The sequence below is a fragment of the Polypterus senegalus genome, chromosome 16 (genome assembly GCF_016835505.1).
Source record: "Polypterus senegalus isolate Bchr_013 chromosome 16, ASM1683550v1, whole genome shotgun sequence".
Taxonomy (NCBI): Eukaryota; Metazoa; Chordata; class Cladistia; order Polypteriformes; family Polypteridae; genus Polypterus; species Polypterus senegalus.
In genome coordinates, this window is record NC_053169.1 from 25,820,205 (window position 1) to 25,841,815 (window position 21,611).

At 36.0% G+C, this 21,611-nt stretch overlaps 1 long non-coding RNA gene across 1 annotated transcript in view; it reads left to right on the top strand.

The window, feature by feature from the left end:
• LOC120516796 overlaps nt 1-21,611 on the top strand; it is a 79,358-nt gene that overhangs the window by 33,869 nt on the left and 23,878 nt on the right. Inside the window, exon 2 of the long non-coding RNA XR_005630916.1 lies at nt 18,801-18,858. This is a non-coding gene — a long non-coding RNA (uncharacterized LOC120516796). The remainder of the gene's footprint in view (nt 1-18,800; nt 18,859-21,611) is intronic.

Genomic DNA, 21,611 nt, shown 5'->3' on the forward strand with positions numbered 1-21,611 from the left:
TCTCACCTTAGTACCTCCTGACCCAAGGAACAAGCCAAGTGGACGGCAATGACAGGAAGAAGCTGCCTGAACTCAGTCACTCACTGGAGTCTGGACTGCACCTGGGTCGGCTGTCACTCACCCTGGCGAGCTGCATTTGAAGAGGAGGAGGATGGGACTGAGATCCAGCTGTGTGTCTATCTGGTAGGCTGCAAGTCACGGGAAGACTGTGGGTGAGTTCTGACTCTTGGTCCTGGCAGCAACTAAATGCTGAAGTTGAAACAGCTCTCCCTCACTGTCACGTGCCGCGCGGGGTACAGGTAGCAAGGAGGTCAGACAAGATGACTAGCACACTGCCTGCACTATTACTTGCCAAAGCATACGGAGTTTGCTGTGCATAGTGCAGACAGTGCAGGCGCTGCTGAGGCACACAACATAAACATTTCTTTATGTTTTGGTCCGAACTGGACAAATTTTTCTAAACAAAATAAAAGATAAGAATCTCTGCGAGGAGCTGCAGTAATGCCCCCTGACTAGAGTGCACTTTAGGCCCATGCCTGGGCAGCCTATGCCCAGAAACAGCCTTGCATACTCACAGCTGCAAACCTACTTATGCCCACCCCGTTTATATCGTCATCGACTGAGGGAACACATAGTCCACCAAACAAATTTTGGGGCACCAGCTGGGTCTTCCCTTTTAATAAATGCAGAGTCCCGGAAATAAATAGGCTCTCAGTGGTGCGAGTAATTAGAACAAAACAAACGCAATATAGTCAGGTAGAGCTGAGGGTTGCTTTAAGTCTCTGTAGTGTGGTCACTTTATCAGGTAGAAGCTCTGTTCTGCGGGCTGCTCTTTCTAGAATAAGATGGCCCTCACCAGAAGGATCTGATGATCCTGGAAAGTGACCCTCAGGTGGGCATGCATGACAATATATATATATATACACACACACACACACATATACTCAGTATAACCAAAAATATATATTCCGACTTGTTAACTTGGGACTGCCTTGCCGGTTCTTTGTGCTTCAAGCTGTAGCCTCGCACTTCCGGGCCAGACAGACAGACACACACACACTTCCACGCGTAGACGTATATATATATATATATATATATATATATATATATATATATATATATATATATATATAGATAGATATAGATATATATATAATGATATGTAAAAACTTTCCACATTGAAACTTGCCATAATATTCCTTACAGATACCTACATTCATTATTAATCTTGAGCTTGATCAAATGAGGTAAAATTCATAATTTTTCTTTTATTACACACTGCCAAGTACTAAAGTACTACCAAGCTTAATATGGATAATTTAAAATCAAATTAGTAACTCATTCATTGCTTGTTGGGTGTTAGTCAGTTTCTAGCTGATTTTTCCCAACAGAGAATGATAGAAACATTACATTAACATTAAATGGATTAAAATTCTGTGCAGTAAATGATGTTAGATTTTGTGTCTTGAAATCTTTACCTGGTACATTTAGAGATTGATGAAAAACTTTCGGCTAAATTGTGTTTTCCTGTCACAATAGTTTTTTATGTTTAATTGCTGAAGTATCCAGAATTCTTTTGGAACCTAAAACATACGCTTTACCTGTATTTTACAGTTATTTTTATGTGGTCGGTCTTGATGGCATTTAGGTAATCTTTGTAAAATAAAATATCTAAGAAGTGATGAATAAAGAATAAGAGCTGGCCCGAAATACGTACTTAGTGTGTAGCCTCTAATGACTTTATTTTTTTACGATATGTCTGTGAATACTCTTTAAATAATTTGCATGTCTTTCTTGTAATAATGTACTTATTTGTGAGCCACATAAGTGGAAACCAGCCAGTTCATGGTATTAGTCTGTTAATGCTTTCTGAAAAGGATCTGATAATTTTGCGAGTTCTAACATAAGTAAATATACAAATTAAAAATTGAATCATTAAAATATATATATTTTTCAAAAATGAAGAAATGTCAGTGTGTTTACATCTCTCTTTGAATCAATTTTTTCTTCCACAAAATGAGCTGTCTGGACAAAAAGAATTAACAAACTAATCCGTAAAGGAAAGACCTGGGCCATTAATCATAGTTTTGCGTAATATGTTGTGTTTAATGCTTGTTTAGGCATATTTACTTGTATGTTCAGCAGAATTCATTGTAACTGTTTAGGAACAGAATTACTATTTTAATGGGGGGTAAGGGGCTGGAGAATGTCTCCAAGACTTTCTGGAGAGACTTAGAACAACAAACAGTAATTGGTTTAAAGTACAGGTTTCCCAGCAAAGCAGTTTTTTAAAGAATTGTCTCCTTCTCTAATGATTGTAAACAGGGTTGATATATGTTAACTGCAAATCAGGATTATTATGAATTAGTATTGTGAAACTGTAGCTGAGTTAAATATGTAGATACATGTTGTTACTGGATCGTTACCAAATTCACTATAGCAGGTATTTTTTCTGATATAAAATCATCTTCTCCTGCTTTACAGTTCAGCTTGGGTTGTTTAATGTTAAAAATTGAATTTCCTTTGTTTAAATGACCAAATTTAGTTTGATTAAACAATCAAATTGTTGCATGCCTTTGTTCATTTCAAGTAGCATAGTAGGGTGAAGAGTTGCAGACGTCCATTGTATTTTGATGACTGCCATACTTGTGAGAGGTTAGCTCATCATTTTAATTCTATGTGCACTGGTAAAATCCATTTTGCAAAAATGTTAATCATCTTCTAGAGTTGGCTAGTTTTAGTTTAGGTAAAGTTCATTAATCCCATGGAGGAATTCAAATACATACAACAGCAGAAACATAAAAAAACAAGGATACAGGCTTACAGGACAGATAGTACATCCAATCAATCAGTTAATAAAGATAAACCTAACAAGTACATCGGGTGAAACATTGAATTACCAGCGTGGTATACAGGGCTTATAAACTGTTCTTTGAAGCATTTTTTGTATATTAACATGCTTGAATACTTCAAGTGAGACTGACAGAGCCCACTTCTTGTTATAAGATGCGTACCCTTGACATACGACCAGCCTGACCTGCGAACAACTTGATTTACGACCAACATCTTGCGTTACGACCCGAATGCGGTCACGTGTATCTGCTTGTGAGATTATAAACAAACAGCCGAGAGCGTTCGTAAGCGTCAGTCGGAGCCCAGATACATGTGTTTGTGGGCATAATTGCAGTCAGTGCAGTGATTTATCTATATATATAATTCACTAAGACCATGACAAGCAAGACGCATAATTGCTAAGGAAGGAAGAGAAGGTAACGAAGGTAAAGAAAGTAATCTTTAAGGGATGTTAGCTAGCGGGGTGGCGCAGCACGTGATGATGTCATCAGGCTGAGTCAGCACCGGCTTGCTTTGGAGTTTATTATTACAGCAGTTCACAACATGGCCAGCTTTGAACTGAGTGCTCGACTACTGTCATTATTATCTTGAGAAACAGCGATCACAATCGAAACGAAGAAGGAAATTGTGCGGAAATATGAGAGTGGCGTTCGTGACCGATCTCGCTAATATGTACAGCATGTCGAAATCCACCATCTCGACAATTTTACAAAGAAAAGATTTGCATAAGGAGGCTCCTTCTAAACAATAACCACCTTCCGTTTCATTCTCCTCCTCCTCCCTTCCTGCAGCCCAAAGATGTCAAATTAAATGGTGAGTACAGTATGAAATTGTTGTTTCTGGTAGGCTAGGCACTTTTTATAACTTTTTGGTTAGTACATTAGAAAAAATATTGGTGTTTTGGTAAATTATGTGCATTATATAACCCTTTTTTATTATGAAAAGGTTAAAGTAAGTGTTGCTGTGGGAGGTTCGGAGCGCATTATGGGTATTTCCATTATTTCTTATGGGAAAAATAGTCATGACTTAGAACCAACTTAAGTTACAACCAGCCCTCGCAAACGAATTGAGTTCGAAAGTCAAGGGTCCACTGTATGTCCACCTGCTTGAACCTCGGGTGGGGAAAGATCAATTAATAAATTATGAGCCGCAGATGAACCATAGTGGGAAAAGGGGATTGTGTGGCAGTTAGTTTGCCTCTGAACCCCAGTGAGCAGAGTACGGCCTTGGCTGGTGGCATATGTATAGTGTGCCGAGGGAGGACAAAGCAGCTGTGATCCATTATTTGATTTGGAATCATTTCTGTACCAATATTGAGGTATAAAGGCTGGTATTGGTATTGAAGTCAAAATTTTAGTATCGATCCAGCATTTGAGCTTGCATCACAGTATTGATTTCAGACTCCTTAAGCACTTGGAATGGTCATTGTGGTTTAGTGCTGACTGGGGTATCCAGTTACAGTACAGGATTTGGTGTAATCTTTTGCTTTTTGCATTTGATCTCACATGGCATTTAGTGTGTTATACTGGTAATGAACTGTTTTTTTTACACATCTGAGATGTGTTTCTTCAACAGTTAGAGCATTCAGTATTTCAGGATTGGGCCCCAGTTGCTAGACTACCGTTTTTTTCGACACAGAGTTTCTAGATTGAACTTCAGAGACTTTGAACATATTTGTAGTTTGTAGGGAGGAGTTTAGGTCCATAAACAGGAAAGTTGTTTTTTTGATAGTCAACGTTTAGAAAGCAAACAATGGGACAGTATTTTTTTAAATAAAGTGTTTGTGAAAACAAAAATGAGCTCCATTTAAAGCAGAGCATCCTTCCTCACAGAACACATAACACATTCAAGTTATGTGACAAGCGGTGAAAGCATTATAAAAAAAATGGTTAGTAAAATAGTAGAGTTGATGTATAATACTAGTAAAGAAAATGAAGGTAGATGTTATAGAAAGTCAGAGGGATGTGGTAGTGAGGCTTGTGATTCTGGGCTTTTGAGTCTTCCCAGGGAGAAGCGTTTTGTTCATTTTACTTGATCGTCTTTTGTAATACTGCAACTCTACTTGTGTGTGAGTAATTTTTTCCTTCCTTCCTGACAACAGATTTTGAAAGGTGTCATGGCTGTCAGATGACAGATTCTTATCATGTTGGCATGGACTCTGATTATATTAACAGACTACAAAAATGTAGAATTTCACAATTCAATTGAAATTGCAAATAGTTTTACAAAACTTGATCAGAAAAAAAATGTTTGTACGAGTTAGCTGTGGCTTAAAGAAAAGTGGAATTCATTTCCCTTTTGCTGTTTGTCTTGCTTCTCTTTTTAACAAAATTCAAAGAAAGAAAGGCAGAAACATTCCACCTTCTTTGCGATTCAGTCATTTGCCCTGTGCAAATGTATAATGGCGTGCGTCAACTTGTTCAGGCAGATACCATAGTTAAACATCGGGATGTGTAACAAGTAAAGAAGGCTGATCTGAAAAGCAAGGGTATACGGTGGCCTCCCTGTCTCAGAGTCTAGATGGTAAGTAAAGCAAATCTAAGAGGGAGCCTTAGAAATGTTGCTTATGTTTCTACACTATTTGTATATTCTTTAATTTAACCATTCCTGTAAATGGTATCTCTAGATATTTGAAAAGTTTATTTTTATTTTAACCTACTGCATTGTTTAGCTGTGCTCCCTGTGATTTGTGGTGAACTAAGGAAAATGACTTACGCCACATTCTGCTGGACCTGGAAGACAAGGTGCAGAGCCTTTATCAGTTTGTACACTGGCATAGTCCTTTATCTGGATGTACCTGTTCTGTATCTTTTAAAGATTTTAAACAAGGTTTTTTTTTAATACCACTTTAAATTTAAAAGCTGGGTGTGAAAATAAATAACCTACAGTATAGTCAAGTAATATAGCCCTGACAATTACTTAAAAACAAAGAAGCATTCATCTTGTCAAAGTGCCTGTCTTTTACTGCTAACTAAATTTACAGTAAAAATATCATTACGTAACAGAGCAAGTATGGGAACATGATATCTCTGAAGCAGAGATGTTACTTAATACAATTCAGAAGACCACAAAAGAGGAACCATTACCATTGTGGTTTTACACACCTTGTCTAAGCCATTTGTCAGAGTAAGTCAATGATCTGGCCTGGCAGAGGTTTCTTTAAACCTTCTAATAACTTGTGCCCTTCATTCCCTTCCCTCTTTTAGGCCTTAAGTATGGCCAGTCCATTTCTAACTCAGAATGGTTCTTGGGCCCAGCTTTCTTAGGGGGTGGCATGTTTTCTTGATAGGTGTAAGTTCTCTCAGTGTGTCAATCTGGAGAAAACTTTGTTATCCAGAATCGCCAATATTCCTCTGAGCTGCAGCCTTGTTTAGTGATACAAAATAAAGAAAAAATACAAACAGTAATGGTATTATGTGCTGCATTTTATTTTGTTTGATTAAGGTTAAGGTTCTTTTATTTGCCTTCTGTGCATAAAACCAACAGTCAAAGCACATTGGAATTCTTGTGCAGAGCTCTGTCCGAGTCATAGTAAAACATTAAATAAAAATTAAAAACAGTTAGAAAATATAGTAAATAATATAGATTGCAACACTATACAGAAAGGTGGTAATATCTACACAAAAATACAGTATATTGTAAGTATTACACAGTTAAAATATTGCACATTTTTCACTTGTCATTTACATGACAAGTGAAGTGAGGGAGTGTGAGGTTATTATACATATTCAATAATTTTGTTTTGCCATCAGTCTGACTGTGGCGGGGAAAAAGCCATTGAAAAACCTTGTTCTGTGAGTGATGACGCTGTCCGCTCTGCTGTGTCTCAGATTGTACATACAAGAGCCATGAAGTTTAAACCGTATTAATAAAAGTAACGTGTGTGTGTGTGTGTAAGTGCGTGTATGTCTGTGTGTATCTATTATGTAACATATAAAATAAATATCTCTTAAATATAATTTCTAGATTGTTTTCTTAAGAAATGTTTGTTTTACTTCTGTTTTCTAAATATTTATGAATATTTTGTAATTTTTTTTTAAGAAAGCATTAATTTTGCTGGCACTGGTAGGAGCTGTTATGGTTTATTTTCTTATCATTTTTCCTTTAACATGCCATTTCCTGAACTGCTTATAAAGGGAGGATTCCTTCTTCATTTTACATTGTAGATGTGGGTGTTGCTGCTAATAAAAATACAGTACTCTACATGCATGCATATATATATATATATATATATATATATATATATATATATATATATATATATATATATATAATGTATAGTAAATGTAGTGTCAAATGGGTTGATAAGTTATGTAAAGCTCTCACTTCAGTCACGGTAAAGCACTTAAAATCCACAAAACTACTTAACATCCATCAGAATGTTTACATACTATGCATCCATTTTTTAATGCATTTTTCATCTAACATCATTTGTTCTTTGGAGCTGGTGCTCTATTTTCATAAAAGCACCCTTGGGAATCACGGCTTTCCTGTTGATGTCAGATTAAAAAGATTGCTTCTTATGTAATTTTATTTGGTATTAAACTTTGAAAACTCTAAAATATAAGCCACAAATAGCTCACTTTTTTCCAGAACAGAACTTTGAGTTAAAAACCCAACTATGTTAAAGGTCCAAAAAGTCATTCTACAACTGTGGCACAAACACCCATTGTTTTCCACTCACTGGTAAAAAGATCAACCCATCTATCAGGCTGATGAACTGTCCTTTTATCTTGTGAAGAGGTGATGGATCTTTTAGTGGTGGCCAGTCCCCAGAGTTCATCAGAATCAGTTGACTTCTTAAAAGAAAAGTTTGGTATTTTTCAAGTCAGTTATTTCTTCACAAAGATGATACGTATGCATTTGCCACATGAAATTGTGTAGTAAAGTTAAGCGTTTTTCCATAAATTTAAATATGTCCGCACTTGTCCCTTAAAATGGAGGCTAATGGGGGCATGGAACACTGCCCGAAAACAAAAGCTTAAAAAGTTAGTGATGAAGTGGCAACAGTTTCAATATTTGAAAGTAAGACTTCCATGTTTCCGATGCATATTTGTGACAACAAAAAGAATCTGAAAATTAATTTTATCTCATGTTCCTGGTACTATTTTTCCCTAATGGTAAGGATACATTTTTTATTTGATTGTGTGAATTCTCAGATAAGTAAGTAAGTAAATGTTTACTGTGATTTGATCTTTTGAGAGGAAATCCAGGGTGATGAATGGTTATTGCACAGGAAGACTAAGTACTGAGGTGTCGCACATAGCTGGTCTTCCTTTAAAATGGCTGAATTTTACAATATTGATATTTTTTGTACAAACATTACATGTATAAACTATTTTATGATGTGTTTACAATTGCAAGATGTGGATCAATACTCAACAACTGTCTTGAATGTATTTGCATTTGCAAGAATTAGTGTGGCAGTTTTTGCATGGAATTTTATGTAGGGTGCAACACAACACCATTGGCATTTGAGTATTTACAGTGTGTTGTCATGGAAAAATTCTGACATGAGGTTTTCACAATGAATTTGTTAATGAGACCTCTATTCTTTCACATTTTGTCCTTTTCTTTAAACAAAAAACCTCAACCTCCGCAGTGATGCAGAGAAGAAGTAAGCATGCACATGAGTTATGCTTTCATTGTCTTCTAATTTGAAAAAAAAAAATTCCTTATATACTGGCAAATGAACAAACACGTATTTGGTTCCTTATATGATGACAACAGTTTGTTGCTTGTTTTATCATCCCACTCCATAACAAAAAAACTGGCAGGGTGTGTCGAAAGTATAAAAGTATGTTAACTTATATAAAAGCAATTCATAATGAAATTCATAGTAAAGTGTGTAATAAAATATAAATACATGAACATAGATAATGAAAAGCACTATATGACATCTAATGGAGGGTGCTATGCATAGGCACTCAGAGAGAGAGAGAGAAGCTGTGGACGACTCAGTGCAGGAATTTGAAGAACTTGGTGCATCTTTCTCTTCATCTTTTCATTCTCCATCACCCATTCAACAATGCAATCACAAACCAGGCCACAGCAATGCTGCTGCAGCCCCCCTACACAACCAAATGCACACCGTCTGCTCCCAGGTTGTTTGGCGAGTGTGATATTGATGCATTGTTTTTTTTTTGTTTTTGTTTTTTTCTTCTCCTATACTGAGCAGTTACTTCTTTGTTTCTGCTTTATTTAATTTAAACAACCAATACTGTGCACATAAGCAAATGTTCACTGTCTACCACAGTGCATGTGAATAACCTTCATGGAAGACCGTAAACGGCTTTAATATTTAAACACTTTGAGCATGGGAAAGGTGCTATATAAATACAATGTATTACTATTATTAAGTTGTTAATAAAGTGAAAATGTGACCGACTGCAATATTATAATTACTATTAACTACTCTTGTGATTATGTCCATTTTAATGAAATTGATCTTATTTTAGAAGAACTAGGTGTCAATTTTTCGACTCAGGAATGCATACTTTTTTCCATTGAATTTAATGATGACTGCTTGTTTGAGTTGACCTTATGAAAGGTTTTTCAGGAATCTTAAAGAGTATATATAGTACACACATTTTTAACCTCTTTATATATACAAGCACATTTATGTGAGTAGCCTTGAACAATTATCAAAGGTACAATTGAGCAAATTCATAAGCAGACAACTTGGGTATGAGGGGAGAAGACATTTTAGAAATTTTCTAGAATTATATGTGGAAGCAACAAAAAAATTTGATCAGACGTGTACATAAAGCTTTTCATAAGGTACACTAATGACTGCACCACTAAGGACCCCTCTGTCAAAACCCCTCAAACATGTGGATGACACAGCCATCATTAGGCTCATAAGGAGTGGTGAAGTGTCTGCATACAGAAGGGAGGTTGAGCAGCTGGCCCTTTGGTGTGGTCAGAACAATGTGGAGCTAAACACTTTTAAAACTGTGGTGATGACAATGGACATTAGGCGATGTCCCACAATATAATATTATCTCTCCTCTACTAAATACTGCTGTGACCGTTGTGCAAACCTTCACTTTTCTGAGATCCAAAATCTCTGGGACTTGAAATGGAAGACCAATGTAGGGTCCATCACAAAAAAAAGCACAACAGTCATTGAGTCTGTTCTCAAATCATCTATAACAGTGTGACTTGGATCAGTGACTAAACATAAAAAAACAGGCTACACCGAATAGTCAGGTCTGCCAGAAATATCGGTGGTGCCTGTCTGCCCCCCTTACAGGACCTGTACTACTCCAGAGTCATGAAATAGGAAAGGAAAATCATCAAAGAGCCCTCACATCCAGGCTGCAACCTTTTTGAACTACTTCTATCGGCCAGGCTTATAGATAAATATACGCCAAATCACGCAGATACAAGAACAGTTTTTTTTCCCCACAGGCTATCAAGCTTACAATAATTAATTTAGCTTAATCAGTCTGGGCACCCCAGCCTCCCAAGGTCTTGCAATACTGTTTACATATTGTTAATACTTGTTTTTCAGTGTTTTTTTATTTCAGCATTTCTTGCACTGCTCTGCACTTTGTATGTATGTATGTATGTACATATATACACTATATATATATATATATATATATATATATATATATATATATATATATATATATATATATATATATATATATATATATATAATTTTTTATTTATTTTTTTTAAATAAAATATTTGCATCCTCTGTCCTTTTTTTTTTTAATTTCAGGCGTGTGATTAACAGTTGTGTGTATGTCAACTAAGTAACTTATTCTTAGACAGTCATCAGAACTGGAGTCCAATCCCTTGTATGCGTGCATACTTGGCCAATAAATGTGATTCTTATTGATAGGTTAGTAAAAATTTAAAGAAGCGGGATTTTAAGGTATAGTGATATGTATATGAAACATTGCTTTAAACACTGATGACGTTTAAACTGGTTTTTACTGATGACATTTAAAAAGTTGTTATTTTTGGATCAAATAAAATCTGTAAAACCTTTACAGTACAAGGCAGATAGCACTTGAAGTTAAATGTTAGTAAATGTAAATTCTAACAATAACATAACAGTGTAGTCAATAACAATATTCAATAAAAATTAATGGGGGGTGGGTTGAGACTTGCAAATATACATTATAAAAAGGACTTGAGATTCATTGTCAATGCCAGACTAACTATAGCCACACTCTACACAGAGGGAATTGGGAGGTCTAAAAGAATGTTGGGTTGGATAACATGTTTTATTGAGTATAAGTGAAGCTATGGTAAAGATGTACTAACCACTTGCGAGGGCTCATCAGGAATATTGTGTGCAGTTTTGGACTCTGTTACAGAAAGATTCAAGTAATACTAGGGGAAATCCAGAGACAAGATACTACACTAGATTACATTACTGTGATACATAATGAGCTGAGAAGAAAGATTGGAGTTGACATTCAAAGGTGACATGATTGAAATGGTTATAATTATAAAGAGGACTAGTATGCTCTTTTTAGCTGTAACCTTGAAATGACTTCTTCAGCTAGAAGGACTTGTTCCACAAATGATACACACAGTACAAAAACAGAAAAAGGTACCAAGCGTTGCCGTAAATGGAAGCACTTTTGAGACATTTAAATACTGATTAACAAGATATTTATCTTCTGTTACTCCATGCTTTATCTGAATATTCTGATTTTATTCCACATCCAGAGGATGTGTGTTAGGTTTGTTGGCTACTCCGTACCTTGTTGAGGACATGTTCCTACAAATTCAGGATGTTTAGAGGACACTGTTGGATCACGTCACTATTAGGTACACCTAACAAAGTGGAGAGACACAGTGAAACTGAGGCTTTGAATCTGGTGGTGCTTGAAAAATATTAATTTCATTTTCTGTGTCTTATAAAGTGGCCACTCCACCATGCATGTTACATTTTACCATCCATGAGTCCAAACAGTCTTGCTCTATATGCTAAGGTAATTAAGAGTCACTAGTGATTATAGAAAGTCAGGTGGAATTTAGTCCTTTTCTTTGTGAAATTTTTATCTTTCATAGGGTATTTGCAGTACATATTTATCCACACTGTAGAAATGGACATATTGAGTGAGTGGTCTTGCTGCTGTAAGTACCAAATTGTCAAACTACAATGACATTAAAGTAGCAATAATGAAAAGAAAGGGAGGTGAAGGTTATAAGTAAACTTTTGCTCCTCTGCCCTCTTTTTCAGCCTGACCCCTTTTCTGTTTAAACAGACACTGACAGCTGTAACTCTGCTACTCATATTTAGGTGAGGCTTCCCAAATTAAGTCCTGAAAGCATAAATGACACGAAACAGGATTTAGATTTTTTTTTGTAGTGTGATCAAGAACCTTTAAGAGAAGATGTGATTGAGGGGTTTCAAATTATAAAGGAAATTAATAGAATTGATCTCTTCCAAATCAAAAACATGAGGACACAGTTGGAAACTTATTAGGGGTAAATGTTGCACACTGAGAACCACAAAATTATCTACTATAAAATGAAACACTAAGGTCTGTGTGCATGTGTGTCCAGTTCCTCAGAGCAATCCGATTGGCCAGTATGGCTTTGGGTGTGATTGGTCAGTATGGCTTTGGTGTGATTGGTCAGTTTGCTTTTGGTGACGTGATCAGAAGAGGAAGTGTGAGTGTGAGACACACAGGGAGGAAAAAAGGCATAGGAGGCATGCTGAGAGTCATCTTCAAAGAAAGGAAGTATAAAACTAATCTGGAGGCAAGAACGGCATATCCAAAATAATGACTGAGCCAGAGAAGCAGGATTTATGGGAACGTGGTTGAGAGGTTCAGGCACACGTGGATACAGAGGAAAGGCACTGAAGGTACATGCTGGGTGAGAGAGAGCAAGCGATTTTTAAATTATTTTATTGCTTCTCTAGTACTGAATAAATTGCCAAGACATGTGGTGGAAGGTAGGATACCTGAAATCTCAACTTGATGTTATTTTGGAGGAATTAAGTGAATAGGGTTGACAAGCTTATTGGGCTGAATGGCCTGTTCTTGTCAAAATGGTACACATTACATTAATTTGCACTGCCTGCCAGCATAAAGTGCTGAAGAATTGTATTGGATCAATTAAAGATATGTTTGTAATCCCATTATCTCCTTCCAAAAATTACTCCCAGAACTATGTATGCTTAACAAATCAGCAATACATAGGCATTTTAAAAACATTTTATAGCATCCATCTAAACTTAAATAAAAAAATATTGGTACATATGCACGCTATACCTCCCTATTTAAAATAAAGTGGGAATTGATAACATAACTGGCATGTAAAGATTCCCCATTTGACAAGTTAAGCACTATTATGTGCTTATTTATAAACTAAGGGGCTTCGCTCCCTGCTCGCTTCGCTTGCCCAGGAAGGGCATAAGGTGTAAAATTTAGGCAAATTAATATGCGGACAACAATTTTTTAGATGATCTGCTGTGGCAACCCCTGACGGAAGCAGCTGAAAGAAGATGATAATAGAGAGTAATCTCTTTATGTGGAGGTATAAAGTCATGGGAGGAAAAGAGACCAAAGGCATTGAAAATGTCAATGGAGAAGTGAAATAGATGAATGGTGGACAGTAAAATAGTTAACAGTTAAGTAAGAAATAAAATCTGTGGACGAATAATGGCATTTGATTTAAATGCATTTTCTTTGGGATATGTTCAAAGAAAAGAAGGATTGTGTTTACTAGATTTATGGTGCTTTTATCTGGCCTTCTCCCTCTAATATTAAAATAGTGAGGAGTTGCCATGTAACAGCTGTAAGCACTCTTTTGGCTCTGATTTACTGTCATGTAACAAGTTTGAAGTTGAAGGACTTGCTTTTGGTGAGATCACAGTACTCTATTTATTTCAAGTTGTTTACTTTCACCATGCTTCTTTAGCTGTACCCAGGCCCTCCATATTCCTTGAAGAGCTAAAGCCGTTACTAAAGTACTTTCTGGCTAATATCGCTGTGCTGTTGTCTTTATTATGTTTTAGTTTTGTCTGAGTCTTTTTCACTCTTGTTTTGGGGTTAGTTTAATTCCTGTCTTGTGCTGTAAGCAGAGGAATATGCCCTTGGTGTACAGCTTGTGTACTGCCTTTATTATCACAGTCCCATCCTGTCCCTTCTTGTTAGAATATACTGTATTGACTACTTACACATTTTATTGTATGACATTTATTTTGTTGCATCTTAGCTGCAGCTCTTAACAGTTTTGACTTGTCAGAGACTGCAGAAGAATAATTGCATTAAAGCTGCTATAAATAATTTACTTTCTGAGAAAGGGGAGATTTAGCACAGAATTACAAATTGGCAATCTGGTAGCACCTTTGAGGAGGGTAGAAACTCCCGCTTGAAAACAGCAAGTAGAAACAGTATTACACAATGATAACATTTACAAAAAGTCTGTCTTGTCATTGTGTTAACGTTCACTTGTACTATTTAGCATGCCTTTCAAAGGTGTGTCAATTTTAAGCTTACACATTTTCAATTCCTAGAAACGGCCTCCCCAAGGACAGAAACAAGCCACATTTCTACACATCTGCTGTATGTATCTCACTTGGGTCTTCTTTGCACATCCATGTCTCATATTAGTTATTGGCTTCTCTGTGCCTGTTCTGCAAATTAGTTTTTTGCAGAAGCTATAGAAAGTCCACACATACTTTCAAACTTAAATGCAATGAATCTTTTTTTTTTTGAGGAATTCTCAGACTTACTATCTACAATAATAACTAATTATTACATGTTCTTAATTTTAGGTAATGTCAACTTTCATATTGCTTACTAGTGTGACCCTAAAGAAGACAATTTATGGTTTTATTGTACTTATTTAGACCTTAGCAGGAATGTCAGCCACCCTAAGCACAAGGAAGGACACAAGATTTTTAGCAATTTCAAAAGGACTAAAAATTGATGGTCATGAATATTAGTATTTCTGGTAATTTCTCCATTTTATTTGATGTAGAAATACTAGTAACATTTATGTTAAGTAGAGTGCCCAGTGGGGGCTCTGGTGCCTTTTGGCCTTGGAACCCCTGGAGGTTTTTTTTCTCTCCTCCAGCTTAACTGGAATTTTTAGTTTTCTTCTGTTCTCCTGGCCATCTGACCTTGTCACTGGGCACATCTTTAAATATTTTTAATTATTATTCTTGGTCAATTTTAATTTGTTGTACTTTTCATGTAACAATTCTTTGACATCTTGTAAAGCACTTAGAGTTACAATCCTGTGTATGAAAATGTGGTATAGAAATGAATGTTTTCACAGCATGAATTTAACACATTTAGAATCTGATTTTATTTGTTACTCCCTAAAATGTTTATGTGAGGAACAAAAACAATGTAGCGGAAAATATACCTTTAATAAGTCCATGAACCATTTCTACATACAGCTATCTCTTGTGATTTGCGGGGAGTTAGGGGCCCAGGACCCCCACGAAATATGTTTTAGGCCCATGATTGCTATATATTGTAAGCTGATTGCACTAAAAAATGCAAATACTGGCAAAAGACACATAATAGAAAGATCACTGCACAAGTAAGTCAGGTGTGTGTGAGGTTGGTAGCCAAGACAAAATCAGCCTGTGATTGCATTATATGTGCAGAAAATGCCCTTTCAAGCACGCGGAAGTGTGCATTTCAGCCTAGTTGTGAGCCCCAGTCAGGTGACATACAGTAAATGGATTCATAGCAGTAACCGGTTTTATCGGTTTTCAAAGATGACATTGTATCAGAAATGGATCGCCATCCAAAGACTCTTGCTAACAGTAGTCCTGTGGTTGGTACAAGGGTCTGAAGGAAGTTGACACTACCTATTCAAGTTGGTCACATAACAGCTGACAACACTAGTAGTACCAAAAGGACCTATCAGAATTGTATTCTTTCATAAATGACATCAGAGTGTTTCTCTTGCTAGTGAAATTAATTTTTATTACAATTTGTAAACAGCTCATTAAGATTTTTCCTTGAGTGTCTCCCATATACTAGTGACATTAGGAAAAGCCTAACAACAGACAACAAATATAATGGCATACACTAAAATCAATAGTATATATGTGTGTGTGTGTATGGCACACACTACTAGTCAGACATTTTAGAACACACCAGTGTTGCCAGTTTTCTTCAAAATTTAATCAATTTAAATGCAATGAATGACATAAAATGGTGAAAATGTAAACAGTAACCTGCCAGTGTTTTTAATTTAAAGTTTAGGTTAGAAATATTAGAATATTACAAATTGACCTTCTTTAAGGGGACAACTAATAGGTTACAACCTAGAAATGCTCTGCATCATTTCAGGTAGATTCAGCCTTGCAACCTGAAGCAAACAATTTACACAAATGTCCCAATTTCTGTTGATTACTTCAAAGCCCTCTGTCTGTCTTACAGCAGAGTTGGAACAGACTGTGTTACTACACCCTCTGAAGTACTACTTGGACAATATTAGACTGTAGAAAGTTATGCATTCCGGTGATAATGGCAAGAAAACAGCAATTAACAAATTAAATGACAGACCATTATTACCCTTAGAACTGTAGGCCTTTCATTTAGAGAAACTGCAAAAAAAAATATATATATATATATATATATATATATATATATATATATATATATATATATATATATATATATATATATATATATATATATTATATATCTCAAAGTGTCAATGAGTACGGTGGTCTCCTACACATTCCACAGGCAATTGGAAACTGCAAGAAACTCTGATAGTAAGAGATCTGGCAGATTCAAAGTCACAACTGAATCAGAAGACAAGTTTCTCAGGGTCACCAGTTTGCGTGATTGGTGCTTCAAGCGCAGCTTAATGATGCTCAAAAAAAAGCAAGTCTCAGTTTCTACTGTGAAGAAGAATAGGACTTTTCTAGTGATTTTCATTCGTGACCTTCATTTGCATAATCTTACTGAGTCTGAAGCAGTTGGCGGTTTACTCCCATGAAATCAGTCACCTAATGTGACGTACCCAACGACTTACTCCAACTAGTTCATGACTCATTTGACAAAAAGTGCTCTTCTGGAAGTGCACTGCATATAATGTACTGAACACTGGTGTTCTGGACCTCACAAACAGAAGAGAAGCTAGCTTGTCTGATGTCATGTGTTTTACTTACCTTGACAGAATTGGGGGTGGTGGCAGGGGGGCTTAGAGCTGAATTTGCTATAGCTTTTAGCCCTTCATGCAGCACCAGCTCCATCTGGTAGCATGTTTATGGCTATGAAAAAATAAAAGGGCAAGCACAATTGTGCTAGAAGGTCAGCACTCAGTTTGAAAGTGTGACATGGGCAATGTTTTTCAATTTTTTAAAGTGGCATGGTCCGAGACGAGATCAGCAACCTTAGTCGACAAATCTGACATGCCCCAAAACTAGAAGTCTTGTAATGTGACATCGGCTTAACCTCTCACTGTTCAGATCATAAATGATTTGAAAGTCACTTTGGATCAAAAGTGACAGCTAAGTAAGTTTAATACAAGGAATCAAGCTTCACAACTCTGCAACCAAGTCCCAAAATACTCTGTCTGCTCTGCTTACTTTGACTATCAGAATCTGAATCACATTTATTGGCCAAGTATGCTTGCATACAAGGAATTTACCTCCAGTTTTCTATTATGACTCTTCAAGTATAGGTGCATGACAGACATACACAACTGAGATAAAGAATGAGACAACAAATGTTAATTTATGCATACAAAGTGCAAGGCAGCGTAAGGAATAGTGAAATTAGCAATAGCTATATGTAAGGATATTGCACAATATTGGCAGGAGACAGGTGCCCAGACCTAGCAAGAACAGATGAATTAAATATTTATGAGGTTGATGAATATGATTAATTCACACTACAAAGGATATGTAGATCACATGTTACTAATAAGTAGTGTTTAATCCATTAAAGATAGTAATGTGAATACACATAAACCAGCAATTGAGGTAATTTGGTACGAAGCCTCTGATCCTACTCAGATGATAGTGTCAGTGCTCTACAGAATTGCTTCCCTGTTTTTCCGACATAATAATTGGGTGGTGGAATAATTGTGCTGTTCTTAAAGCATCCCAAATTGTGTCATACTTCCTGCTGTACAGAATCTATACTTTTCATTCTCACTTACAATATATCAGCAGCAATTTTTGTGTCAAAGAAAAACTTACAGTACCTCCGGTGGGTAACTGAAACATTCATCCTTCCGTTATCAATTCCCTAAATCTAGTCGAGAGTCATGGAGGCTGAAGTGTTTCCTTCAGCTCTGTATGCAAGGCGGGAACCAGCCTTAGTTGGGGTCCCAGTACATTACAGGAAGCTGGGGCATGCCAAATTGTTTCATGATTATTAGTGTAAATAGTCTTTTGACAGTTTGTGGGGGGAAAAAAAAGTTAACTTTTAATCTTAAAAGAGAAGAATCTATAAAAAATTCCAAAAGCATTTATTTCTAATAAGGCCTTTAGTGTTACACCTCTGTTTTAAGAAAAGCATCCCTCCCCCTTCCGCTGTACAGAAGCAGTGTGCCGTTGCCAAGTGTTAAGAATTCCTGGAATGCAGAATTGCACTGTTCTGATAAAGTTTGCTTTGTTCCCTCAGTGACTTAACCCACTGAGAAAATATGGGTCTCAAGTAATTATAATAGCAGAGTCAAGACTTTTATGAAAATATAGTGCCATTTGCCTTTCACCTGCTGCTTAGCATGGCTGGATATTAAAATAGCTTCAGAGAAGCGAACCATCTTGACAAAGAAATGTTGTTGGCAAAATTCAGGTTTGTGTTTATAGCATAATGTATACATTTAGGGATTAGTATTATAACACTTTGTAGAGAGTTTGAACTCAGAATCTTTCTAGCACTTTATAAAAGTGTATATTTGACAGAGATGTAATGGAAAAATACAGAAACAAAATACTGAGCGAAAACACTTTTTTTTTTTCTTTTTTATTGCCATTTCAGGATTTGCCTCAGTGGAATAAAGAAGTGATCTCCTACTTTTAATGGTGATTATCTTCAGGTAGGTTGACATTTTTCATATGATTGTTTTTCAGAGTCATAGCCTAATTATTAATAGCATTTGCAGGATAAAATGCTATTAACCATATCTCATGTCAAAGGTTTATACTTCTAAATATTGCACTAATATAACAAGTATTTAGATTCCTTAGTATGGTTGAGCAGTTCAAAGGGCAGTGAGGCAGGCAGTGGGTTTGAACCTACACGTTACCAATGGTGTTTGAGGACAAGAGGAAATATTTACACACATACTGTACATTCTTAAACCTTCTTAATCCAGTTCAGGGGCTGGAGACTATTGATTTTAGAAAATACAGCAAGTTCCTGTTCAAGTATTGTCTTATATGCAATTAAGGCAGCTTTATTAACGGAACAATCAAGCATGCTCTAGCAAGATGAAAACACAAATTACATTTGTGCGAATCTGGCAGTGAACATAGTCCTGATATGGGTAAATGCAAGTAAGTATCATTAAAAAGGAGGAAACAGACTGTCCTGATGATTTTGAATTGTGAAATTCTTTAAGATGTTTTTTTTTCCACTAGCCTTTTAAAGTTTATTCTGAAGGCAGTATATGAATCTTGCTTTGTACTTGATTATCTATAGGTTACTAAGTGATTAAAGTAATTATGCAAAGGGTTTATTTCCTGTCCCCTTTGCAGGGTTCTTTTCTTGTTGTCTTAACTTGGGTTCAAGACTGTGTCAAACTCAAGTGCAGGAAGTTAATTCCATAGCAGACCCCAAGCATTTCCGAAAGGTAAAAAGGAAAAGTCCACAGGTCATTAGTTCCTTGATGATTCTGTTTAGTACGATGCTTAAAACATAATGTGTTTGTCTCTCTCAAAAGAAAAAAAAAGGAATGCAATGAAGGAAAAGCTCAGTGCGACATTTAGCTGCTTGTCAGTCTGTTGCCAGGGCGGTTAATACTTAGGCTTGTTTGTGCAGTTGAGTGACTGTGGAAACTGCAAGATATTGTCCGACCTTTTATTATTCCACCTACTTGGACAAGAACAGCAAGCAGTGGTAAATTAGCTGATTACTTTTGTGAACGAGTGCACTCTGCACTACTGTGTTCAAGGATTTATTTCATGTTCGTTAAGCTGAGAAGCAACAGAATCTTTTCTAGTTGGGATACTTGGGGAACAATTCAAATATTTGTCTCCTTCATGTCAAAGGTTTGAATGTATAGACTAGTGTTGAAGTTTTTTTTTTTATTTTCATAGCTTGTCTTTAACTAATAGTAATGTCATAATAAATCAGTAAGCCATTTACTCACTAAAGTGGTCTCAAAAAATAACCCAAAAAGGTTATTAAACAGGTGCATAGCACAACTATAATTATATTCATTGGAATGCTTGAACTGATACGGTTTTGAAGGCGTCAGCTTTACTTATCCAAAAATGAGTAGCTTCAAGGAACAGAAAATCATTTTGAGCTTCATAGCTTTAGGCCTTAATAGATTTCAGATTCTAAAAAAGTTCAAAGTTTAGCTATATTTCATCTTAAATCTCACTGACTTTTTCACATTGCTCTAGCAGATTATAAATCTCCTCTTAAGGAAAAACAATTTTTGCTCTCTTGGGTACTTTCACATTAATTCATGCTGTATTTAATAGCATAATGACATGCTTGTGCATGTAAACACTCTTATTAAAGTGTGCATTTTGTTTATATGGGACAAAAAAGGATGCCTACCTGTATTTCACCAGATTACACTAGAAGTGTTATAACTGCTAATTTGTTTTTGACCGAAAGCATGCAGCTTTGAAAGTCTCAATTCAGGACTTGTACATTTAACAAAACAGTTTCATACAAAGTATTTTTCAATGGTGAATGGTATCCCAAAAAACCTTAAAGCTGGTATTCTTGAGGTTCACATTCCAGTGTCTAAGTGGCTAGACAATGAGTGCAGTTTTTATCTTCTGTTACAAATGAACTATTTTTAGAGAGGCTGTCTTTTGAGTGCAGATTTTGTTGTAATGAAATGGAGGTTTGAAGCTGTTACATTAAACATTTAATATGTGAATTTAAACCAGTCTAAATTCTTTGTGATAATGGAAGATGAACCATGAAAGAAGTGCACAGGGAAGTCCAGTTTAAAAGTGTACATATTAATAAAATGATCAGTATATAGGGAGATTAAGCCTAACCTCTCGTCCTCACCCAAACATAAGTCAAAACTGATGCATGTGTAAATTGTTGTTTACCCCTAAAATATATATGGTTTTAGCCTTGTGTTCTAAGTTTATTGGGTAGAAATACAGTATGTACTATTTAATTATCTCTCAGATAGATGCCTATTGTAAATGAAAGAATGGAATTCAACCGTCAATTTGAAATAACTGGAAACAAACTTTTTTTTGTATGCAGAAGTTGCCTTTATTATCAGACCTGATGTTCATAGTACGGATTTCCACATTTGATTTTTTTAATAAGAATTCTTTGTATTTACATTGTACAGGGTGGTGCAGATCTAATTATGCAGATCCAGATCGTCTGGATGACTTTGATCTATGCGGGGACGATTCCAGTTTGGCGTGAAGACGATTCTTCATGTCGTCAGGTCGCACACTTCTCGATGGTCCGGGATATTTCGGGTGATTTTCTATGTAATAAACGTAATAAGTTATAGCGTAATGGAAATTGCATAATTATATCTGGACCACCCTGTATTTTTCTCACTACTAAAAGCACTTTTTACATAGTAAGTGGAAAGTCACTTCAATCACCACTAATGCATAGCATTCACCAGGA